Here is a 12,158-nt window from a genome sequence, read left to right on the forward strand (position 1 = left end):
ATGGAAATATCTACACCACGATCAGTATAAACATGGAAATATCTACACCGCTATTTGTATAAACATGGAAATATCTCCACTGCTTTCTCTATAAACATCGAAATATCTACACCGCCATCTGTATAAACATGGAAATACTTACAAAGTTATCTGTATAAATATGGAAATATCTACACTGCCATCTGTATAAACATGGAAATATCTACACAGCCAGGTGTATATACATGGAAAAAACTACACCGCTATCTATATAAACATGGAAATAACTACACCGCTATCTGAATAAACATGGAAATATCTACACCGCCATCTACATATCCATGGAAATATCTGCACGGCCATCTGTATAAACATGGGTATATCTACACGGTCATCTGTGTATAGATGGAAATATCAACACCGCCATCTGTACAAACATGGAAATATCTGCATCGCTATCTGTATAAACATGGAAATATCTACACCGCGGTCTGTATAAACATGGAAATATCTACACCGCTGTCTCTATAAACATGGAAATATGTACACCGCTATGTGTATAAACATGGAAATATCTCCACTGCTGTCTGCATAAACATGGAAATAACTCCACCATTATCTGTAGAAACATGGAAATATCTACTGCGCCATCTCTATAAACAATGAAATATCTACACTGCCATCTGTAAAAACATGGAAATATCTACACAGTCATCTGAATAAACATGGAAATATCTACACCCCCATCTGTATAAACACGGAAATACCTACAATACCATCTGTATACACATGGAAATGTCTACACAGACATCTGTATAAATATGGAAATATCTACACCGCCAGCTGTATAAACATGGAAATATCTACACTGCCATCTGTAGAAAGATGGAAATATCTACACCGCTATCTCTATAAATATGGAAATATCTACACCGCCATCTTTATAAACATGAAAATATCTACACTGTCATCTCCATAAAGATGGAAGTATCTGCTCCGCCATGTGTATAAACACGGAAATATCTACACCACCATCTGTGTAAACATGGAAATATCTACACCGCTATCTGTATAAACATGGAAATATCTACACCGCCATCTGCATGTCCCTGGAAATATCTACGCCGCCATCTGTATAAACATGGAAATATCTACACGGCCATCTGTGTATAGATGGAAATATCAACACCGCCATCTGTACAAACATGGAAATATCTGCACCGCTATCTGTATGAACATGGAAATATCTACACCGCAGTCTGTAAAAACATGGAAATGTCTACACCGCTATCTGTATAAACATGGAAATATATAAACCGATATCTCTATAAACATGGAAATATCTACATCGTGATCTGTATAAACATGGAAATATTTACACCGATATCTGTATAAACATGAAAATTTCTACACCGTTATCTGTATAAACATGGAAATATCTACACCGCTATCTCTATAAACATGGAAATATCTACACCGCCATCTGTATAAACATGGAAATACCTATACAGTCATCTGTGTAAACATGGAAATATCTACACCACCATCTGTATAAACATGGAAATATCTACAATGCCATCTGTATACACATGGAAATACCTACACGGCAATCTGTGTATAGATGGAAACATCAACACCGCCATCTGTACAAACATGGAAATATCTACACTGCTATCTCTATAAACATGGAAATATCTACACTGCGGTCTGTATAAACATGGAAATATCTACACTGGTATCTGTATAAACATGGAAATATCTACACCACGATTTGTATAAACATGGAAATATATACACCGCTATCTGTATAAACATGGAAATATCTGCACCGCTATCTCTATAAACATGGAAATATCTACAAAGCCATCTGTATAAACATGGAAATACCTACACAGTCATGTGTAGGAACATGGAAATATCTACACTGCCATCTGTATAAACATAGAAATATCTACAGAGCCCTCTGTATAAATATGGAAATATCTTCATAGGCATCTGTATAAACATGGAAATATCTGCACCGCTATCTGTATAAACATGGAAATAACTACACCGTTGTGTCTATAAACATGGAAATATCTACAGCGCCATCACTATAAACATTGAAATATCTACACTGCCATCTGTAAAAACATGGAAAAATCTACACAGTCATCTGAATAAACATGCAAATATTTACACCACCATCTGTATAAACATGGAAATACCTACAATACCATCTGTATACACATGGAAATACCTACACAGACATCTGTATAAATATGGAAATATCTACACTGCCATCTGTATAAACATGGAAATATCTACACTGCCATCTCAAGAAAGATGGAAATACCTCCACCGCTATCTCTATAAATATGGAAATATCTACACCGCCATCTCTATAAACATGAAAATATCTACACTGCCATCTCCATAAAGATGGACGTATCTACTCCACCATGTGTATAAACACGGAAATATCTACACCAACATCTGTGTAAACATGGAAATATCTACACCGCTATCTGTATAAACATGGAAATAACTACACCGCCATCTGCATGTCCATGGAAATATCTACGCCGCCATCTGTACAAACATGGAAATATCTACATGGCCATCTGTGTATAGATGGATATATCAACACCGCCATCTGTACAAACATGGAAATATCTACACGGCCATCTGTGTATAGATGGAAATATCAACACCGCCTTCTGTACAAACATGATAATATCTACATCGCTATCTCTATAAACATGGAAATATCTGCACTGCCATCTGTAAAAACATGGAAATAACTGTACAGTCATCTGTATAAACATGGATATACCTACAATGACATCTGTATACACATGGAAATATCTACACAGCCATCTGTATAAAAATGTAAATATCTACACTGCTATCTCTATAAACATGGAAATATCTACACCGCTATCTCTATAAACATGAAAATATCTACACTGCCATCTCCATAAACATGGAACTAACTACTCCGCCATCTGTATAAACATGGAAACATCTACACCGCCATCTGTGTGAACAAGGAAATATGTACAATGCCATCTGTATAAAGATATAAATATCTGCACCGCGAGCTGTATAAACATGGAAATATCTACATTGCTATCTGTATAAACATGGAAATACCAACACCGCTATCGGTATAAACATGGAAATATCTACAACGCCATCTATATAAACATGGAAATATCTACACCGCTATGTCCATAAACATGGAAATACCTAAACCGCTATCTCTATAAACATGGAAATGTCTACACAGCTATCTGTATAAACATGGAAATATCTACACTGCTATCTGTATAAACATGGAAATATCTACACTGCTATCTCTATAAACATGGAAATATCTACACAGCTATCTGTATAAACATGGAAATATCTACACCGCTATCTGTATAAACATGGAAATATCTACACCGCGATCTGTATAAACATGGAAATATCTACACCGCGATCTGTATAAACATGGAAATATCTTCACCACGATCTGTATAAACATGGAAACATCTACACCGCTATCTGTATAAACATGGTTATATCTATACCACCATCTATATAAACATGGAAATATCTACACCGCCATCTGTATAAACATGGAAATATCTACAATGCCATCTGTAGAAAGATGGAAATATCTACACCGCAATCTGTGTAAACATGGAAATATTTACAACGATATCTGTAAAAACATGGAAATATCAACACCGCTATCTGTATAAACATGGAAATATCTACACCACCATCTGTATAAACATGGAAATACTGACAAAGTTATCTGTATAAACCTGGAAATATCTACACCGCCATCTGTATAAACATGGAAATATCTACACAGCCATGTGTACATACATGGAAACATCTACACCGCTGTCTATATAAACATGGAAATAACTACATCGCTATGTGTATAAACATGGAAATATCTACACTGCCATCTACATATCCATGGTAATATCGGCGCTGCCATCTGTATAAATATGGAAATATCTACACGGTCATCTGTGTATAGATGGAAATATCAACACCGCCATCTGTACAAACATGGACATATCTGTACCGCTATCTGTATAAACATGGAAATATCTACACCACGGTCTGTATAAACATGGAAATATCTACACCGCTATCTGTATAAACATGGAAATATCTACACCGCTATCTCTATAAACATGGAAATATCTACACCGTGATCTGTATAAACATGGAAATATTTACACCGCTATCTGTATAAACATGGAGACTTCTGCACCGTTATCTGTATAAATATGGCAATATCTACACCGCTATCTCTATAAACTTGGAAAATCTACACCGCCATCTGTAGAAACATGGAAATACCTATACAGTCATCTGTGTAAACATGGAAATATCTACACCACCATCTGTGTAAACATGGAAATATCTACACCGATATCTGTAAAAACTTGGAAATATCTACACCGCTATCTGTATAAACATGGAAATATCTACACCGTGATCTGTATAAGCATGGAAATATCTACACCGCGATCTGTATAAACATGGAAATATCTACACCGCTCTCTGTATAAACATGGAAATATCTACACAGCTATCTCTATAAACATGAAAATATCTGCGCCGCCATCTGTATAAACATGGAAATACCTACAAAGTCATCTGTATAAACATGGAAATATCTACAAAGCCATCTGTATAAACATGGAAATATCTACACAGCCATCTGTATATACATGGAAATATCTACACCACTATCTGTATAAACATGGAAATAACTACACCGCTATTTGTATAAACAAGGAAATATCTACACCGTGATCTGCATAAACATGGAAATATCTTCACCGCCATCTCTATAAACATGGAAATATCTACACCCCAATCTGTATAAACATGGAAATACCCACACCGCTATCTCTATAAACATGGAAAAATCAACACCGCTATCTCTATGAACATGGAAATATCTATACCGCCATCTCTATAAACATGGAAATATCTACACCACGATCAGTATAAACATGGAAATATCTACACCGCTATTTGTATAAACATGGAAATATCTCCACTGCTTTCTCTATAAACATCGAAATATCTACACCGCCATCTGTATAAACATGGAAATACTTACAAAGTTATCTGTATAAATATGGAAATATCTACACTGCCATCTGTATAAACATGGAAATATCTACACAGCCAGGTGTATATACATGGAAAAAACTACACCGCTATCTATATAAACATGGAAATAACTACACCGCTATCTGAATAAACATGGAAATATCTACACCGCCATCTACATATCCATGGAAATATCTGCACGGCCATCTGTATAAACATGGGTATATCTACACGGTCATCTGTGTATAGATGGAAATATCAACACCGCCATCTGTACAAACATGGAAATATCTGCATCGCTATCTGTATAAACATGGAAATATCTGCACCGCGGTCTGTATAAACATGGAAATATCTACACCGCTGTCTCTATAAACATGGAAATATGTACACCGCTATGTGTATAAACATGGAAATATCTCCACTGCTGTCTGCATAAACATGGAAATAACTCCACCATTATCTGTAGAAACATGGAAATATCTACTGCGCCATCTCTATAAACAATGAAATATCTACACTGCCATCTGTAAAAACATGGAAATATCTACACAGTCATCTGAATAAACATGGAAATATCTACACCCCCATCTGTATAAACACGGAAATACCTACAATACCATCTGTATACACATGGAAATGTCTACACAGACATCTGTATAAATATGGAAATATCTACACCGCCAGCTGTATAAACATGGAAATATCTACACTGCCATCTGTAGAAAGATGGAAATATCTACACCGCTATCTCTATAAATATGGAAATATCTACACCGCCATCTTTATAAACATGAAAATATCTACACTGTCATCTCCATAAAGATGGAAGTATCTGCTCCGCCATGTGTATAAACACGGAAATATCTACACCACCATCTGTGTAAACATGGAAATATCTACACCGCTATCTGTATAAACATGGAAATATCTACACCGCCATCTGCATGTCCCTGGAAATATCTACGCCGCCATCTGTATAAACATGGAAATATCTACACGGCCATCTGTGTATAGATGGAAATATCAACACCGCCATCTGTACAAACATGGAAATATCTGCACCGCTATCTGTATGAACATGGAAATATCTACACCGCAGTCTGTAAAAACATGGAAATGTCTACACCGCTATCTGTATAAACATGGAAATATATAAACCGATATCTCTATAAACATGGAAATATCTACATCGTGATCTGTATAAACATGGAAATATTTACACCGATATCTGTATAAACATGAAAATTTCTACACCGTTATCTGTATAAACATGGAAATATCTACACCGCCATCTCTATAAACATGGAAATATCTACACCGCCATCTGTATAAACATGGAAATACCTATACAGTCATCTGTGTAAACATGGAAATATCTACACCACCATCTGTATAAACATGGAAATATCTACAATGCCATCTGTATACACATGGAAATACCTACACGGCAATCTGTGTATAGATGGAAACATCAACACCGCCATCTGTACAAACATGGAAATATCTACACTGCTATCTCTATAAACATGGAAATATCTACACTGCGGTCTGTATAAACATGGAAATATCTACACTGGTATCTGTATAAACATGGAAATATCTACACCACGATTTGTATAAACATGGAAATATATACACCGCTATCTGTATAAACATGGAAATATCTGCACCGCTATCTCTATAAACATGGAAATATCTACAAAGCCATCTGTATAAACATGGAAATACCTACACAGTCATGTGTAGGAACATGGAAATATCTACACTGCCATCTGTATAAACATAGAAATATCTACAGAGCCCTCTGTATAAATATGGAAATATCTTCATAGGCATCTGTATAAACATGGAAATATCTGCACCGCTATCTGTATAAACATGGAAATAACTACACCGTTGTGTCTATAAACATGGAAATATCTACAGCGCCATCACTATAAACATTGAAATATCTACACTGCCATCTGTAAAAACATGGAAAAATCTACACAGTCATCTGAATAAACATGCAAATATTTACACCACCATCTGTATAAACATGGAAATACCTACAATACCATCTGTATACACATGGAAATACCTACACAGACATCTGTATAAATATGGAAATATCTACACTGCCATCTGTATAAACATGGAAATAGCTACACTGCCATCTCAAGAAAGATGGAAATACCTCCACCGCTATCTCTATAAATATGGAAATATCTACACCGCCATCTCTATAAACATGAAAATATCTACACTGCCATCTCCATAAAGATGGACGTATCTACTCCACCATGTGTATAAACACGGAAATATCTACACCAACATCTGTGTAAACATGGAAATATCTACACCGCTATCTGTATAAACATGGAAATAACTACACCGCCATCTGCATGTCCATGGAAATATCTACGCCGCCATCTGTACAAACATGGAAATATCTACATGGCCATCTGTGTATAGATGGATATATCAACACCGCCATCTGTACAAACATGGAAATATCTACACGGCCATCTGTGTATAGATGGAAATATCAACACCGCCTTCTGTACAAACATGATAATATCTACATCGCTATCTCTATAAACATGGAAATATCTGCACTGCCATCTGTAAAAACATGGAAATAACTGTACAGTCATCTGTATAAACATGGAAATACCTACAATGACATCTGTATACACATGGAAATATCTACACAGCCATCTGTATAAAAATGTAAATATCTACACTGCTATCTCTATAAACATGGAAATATCTACACCGCCATCTCTATAAACATGAAAATATCTACACTGCCATCTCCATAAACATGGAACTAATTACTCCGCCATCTGTATAAACATGGAAACATCTACACCGCCATCTGTGTGAACAAGGAAATATGTACAATGCCATCTGTATAAAGATATAAATATCTGCACCGCGAGCTGTATAAACATGGAAATATCTACATCGCTATCTGTATAAACATGGAAATACCAACACCGCTATCGGTATAAACATGGAAATATCTACAACGCCATCTATATAAACATGGAAATATCTACACCGCTATGTCCATAAACATGGAAATACCTAAACCGCTATCTCTATAAACATGGAAATGTCTACACAGCTATCTGTATAAACATGGAAATATCTACACCGCTATCTGTATAAACATGGAAATATCTACACTGCTATCTCTATAAACATGGAAATATCTACACAGCTATCTGTATAAACATGGAAATATCTACACCGCTATCTGTATAAACATGGAAATATCTACACCGCGATCTCTATAAACATGGAAATATCTACACCGCGATCTGTATAAACATGGAAATATCTTCACCACGATCTGTATAAACATGGAAACATCTACACCGCTATCTGTATAAACATGGTTATATCTATACCACCATCTATATAAACATGGAAATATCTACACCGCCATCTGTATAAACATGGAAATATCTACAATGCCATCTGTAGAAAGATGGAAATATCTACACCGCAATCTGTGTAAACATGGAAATATTTACAACGATATCTGTAAAAACATGGAAATATCAACACCGCTATCTGTATAAACATGGAAATATCTACACCACCATCTGTATAAACATGGAAATACTGACAAAGTTATCTGTATAAACCTGGAAATATCTACACCGCCATCTGTATAAACATGGAAATATCTACACAGCCATGTGTACATACATGGAAACATCTACACCGCTGTCTATATAAACATGGAAATAACTACATCGCTATCTGTATAAACATGGAAATATCTACACTGCCATCTACATATCCATGGTAATATCGGCGCCGCCATCTGTATAAATATGGAAATATCTACACGGTCATCTGTGTATAGATGGAAATATCAACACCGCCATCTGTACAAACATGGAAATATCTGTACCGCTATCTGTATAAACATGGAAATATCTACACCACGGTCTGTATAAACATGGAAATATCTACACCGCTATCTGTATAAACATGGAAATATCTACACCGCTATCTCTATAAACATGGAAATATCTACACCGTGATCTGTATAAACATGGAAATATTTACACCGCTATCTGTATAAACATGGAGACTTCTGCACCGTTATCTGTATAAATATGGCAATATCTACACCGCTATCTCTATAAACTTGGAAAATCTACACCGCCATCTGTAGAAACATGGAAATACCTATACAGTCATCTGTGTAAACATGGAAATATCTACACCACCATCTGTGTAAACATGGAAATATCTACACCGATATCTGTAAAAACTTGGAAATATCTACACCGCTATCTGTATAAACATGGAAATATCTACACCGTGATCTGTATAAGCATGGAAATATCTACACCGCGATCTGTATAAACATGGAAATATCTACACCGCTCTCTGTATAAACATGGAAATATCTACACAGCTATCTCTATAAACATGAAAATATCTGCGCCGCCATCTGTATAAACATGGAAATACCTACAAAGTCATCTGTATAAACATGGAAATATCTACAAAGCCATCTGTATAAACATGGAAATATCTACACAGCCATCTGTATATACATGGAAATATCTACACCACTATCTGTATAAACATGGAAATAACTACACCGCTATTTGTATAAACAAGGAAATATCTACACCGTGATCTGCATAAACATGGAAATATCTTCACCGCCATCTCTATAAACATGGAAATATCTACACCCCAATCTGTATAAACATGGAAATACCCACACCGCTATCTCTATAAACATGGAAAAATCAACACCGCTATCTCTATGAACATGGAAATATCTATACCGCCATCTCTATAAACATGGAAATATCTACACCACGATCAGTATAAACATGGAAATATCTACACCGCTATTTGTATAAACATGGAAATATCTCCACTGCTTTCTCTATAAACATCGAAATATCTACACCGCCATCTGTATAAACATGGAAATACTTACAAAGTTATCTGTATAAATATGGAAATATCTACACTGCCATCTGTATAAACATGGAAATATCTACACAGCCAGGTGTATATACATGGAAAAAACTACACCGCTATCTATATAAACATGGAAATAACTACACCGCTATCTGAATAAACATGGAAATATCTACACCGCCATCTACATATCCATGGAAATATCTGCACGGCCATCTGTATAAACATGGGTATATCTACACGGTCATCTGTGTATAGATGGAAATATCAACACCGCCATCTGTACAAACATGGAAATATCTGCATCGCTATCTGTATAAACATGGAAATATCTACACCGCGGTCTGTATAAACATGGAAATATCTACACCGCTGTCTCTATAAACATGGAAATATGTACACCGCTATGTGTATAAACATGGAAATATCTCCACTGCTGTCTGCATAAACATGGAAATAACTCCACCATTATCTGTAGAAACATGGAAATATCTACTGCGCCATCTCTATAAACAATGAAATATCTACACTGCCATCTGTAAAAACATGGAAATATCTACACAGTCATCTGAATAAACATGGAAATATCTACACCCCCATCTGTATAAACACGGAAATACCTACAATACCATCTGTATACACATGGAAATGTCTACACAGACATCTGTATAAATATGGAAATATCTACACCGCCAGCTGTATAAACATGGAAATATCTACACTGCCATCTGTAGAAAGATGGAAATATCTACACCGCTATCTCTAGAAATATGGAAATATCTACACCGCCATCTTTATAAACATGAAAATATCTACACTGTCATCTCCATAAAGATGGAAGTATCTGCTCCGCCATGTGTATAAACACGGAAATATCTACACCACCATCTGTGTAAACATGGAAATATCTACACCGCTATCTGTATAAACATGGAAATATCTACACCGCCATCTGCATGTCCCTGGAAATATCTACGCCGCCATCTGTATAAACATGGAAATATCTACACGGCCATCTGTGTATAGATGGAAATATCAACACCGCCATCTGTACAAACATGGAAATATCTGCACCGCTATCTGTATGAACATGGAAATATCTACACCGCAGTCTGTAAAAACATGGAAATGTCTACACCGCTATCTGTATAAACATGGAAATATATAAACCGATATCTCTATAAACATGGAAATATCTACATCGTGATCTGTATAAACATGGAAATATTTACACCGATATCTGTATAAACATGAAAATTTCTACACCGTTATCTGTATAAACATGGAAATATCTACACCGCTATCTCTATAAACATGGAAATATCTACACCGCCATCTGTATAAACATGGAAATACCTATACAGTCATCTGTGTAAACATGGAAATATCTACACCACCATCTGTATAAACATGGAAATATCTACAATGCCATCTGTATACACATGGAAATACCTACACGGCAATCTGTGTATAGATGGAAACATCAACACCGCCATCTGTACAAACATGGAAATATCTACACTGCTATCTCTATAAACATGGAAATATCTACACTGCGGTCTGTATAAACATGGAAATATCTACACTGGTATCTGTATAAACATGGAAATATCTACACCACGATTTGTATAAACATGGAAATATATACACCGCTATCTGTATAAACATGGAAATATCTGCACCGCTATTTCTATAAACATGGAAATATCTACAAAGCCATCTGTATAAACATGGAAATACCTACACAGTCATGTGTAGGAACATGGAAATATCTACACTGCCATCTGTATAAACACAGAAATATCTACAGAGCCCTCTGTATAAATATGGAAATATCTTCATAGGCATCTGTATAAACATGGAAATATCTGCACCGCTATCTGTATAAACATGGAAATAACTACACCGTTGTGTCTATAAACATGGAAATATCTACAGCGCCATCACTATAAACATTGAAATATCTACACTGCCATCTGTAAAAACATGGAAAAATCTACACAGTCATCTGAATAAACATGCAAATATTTACACCACCATCTGTATAAACATGGAAATACCTACAATACCATCTGTATACACATGGAAATACCTACACAGACATCTGTATAAAT

The sequence above is a fragment of the Pan troglodytes genome, chromosome 19 (assembly GCF_028858775.2).
Source record: "Pan troglodytes isolate AG18354 chromosome 19, NHGRI_mPanTro3-v2.0_pri, whole genome shotgun sequence".
Lineage (NCBI taxonomy): Eukaryota > Metazoa > Chordata > Mammalia > Primates > Hominidae > Pan > Pan troglodytes.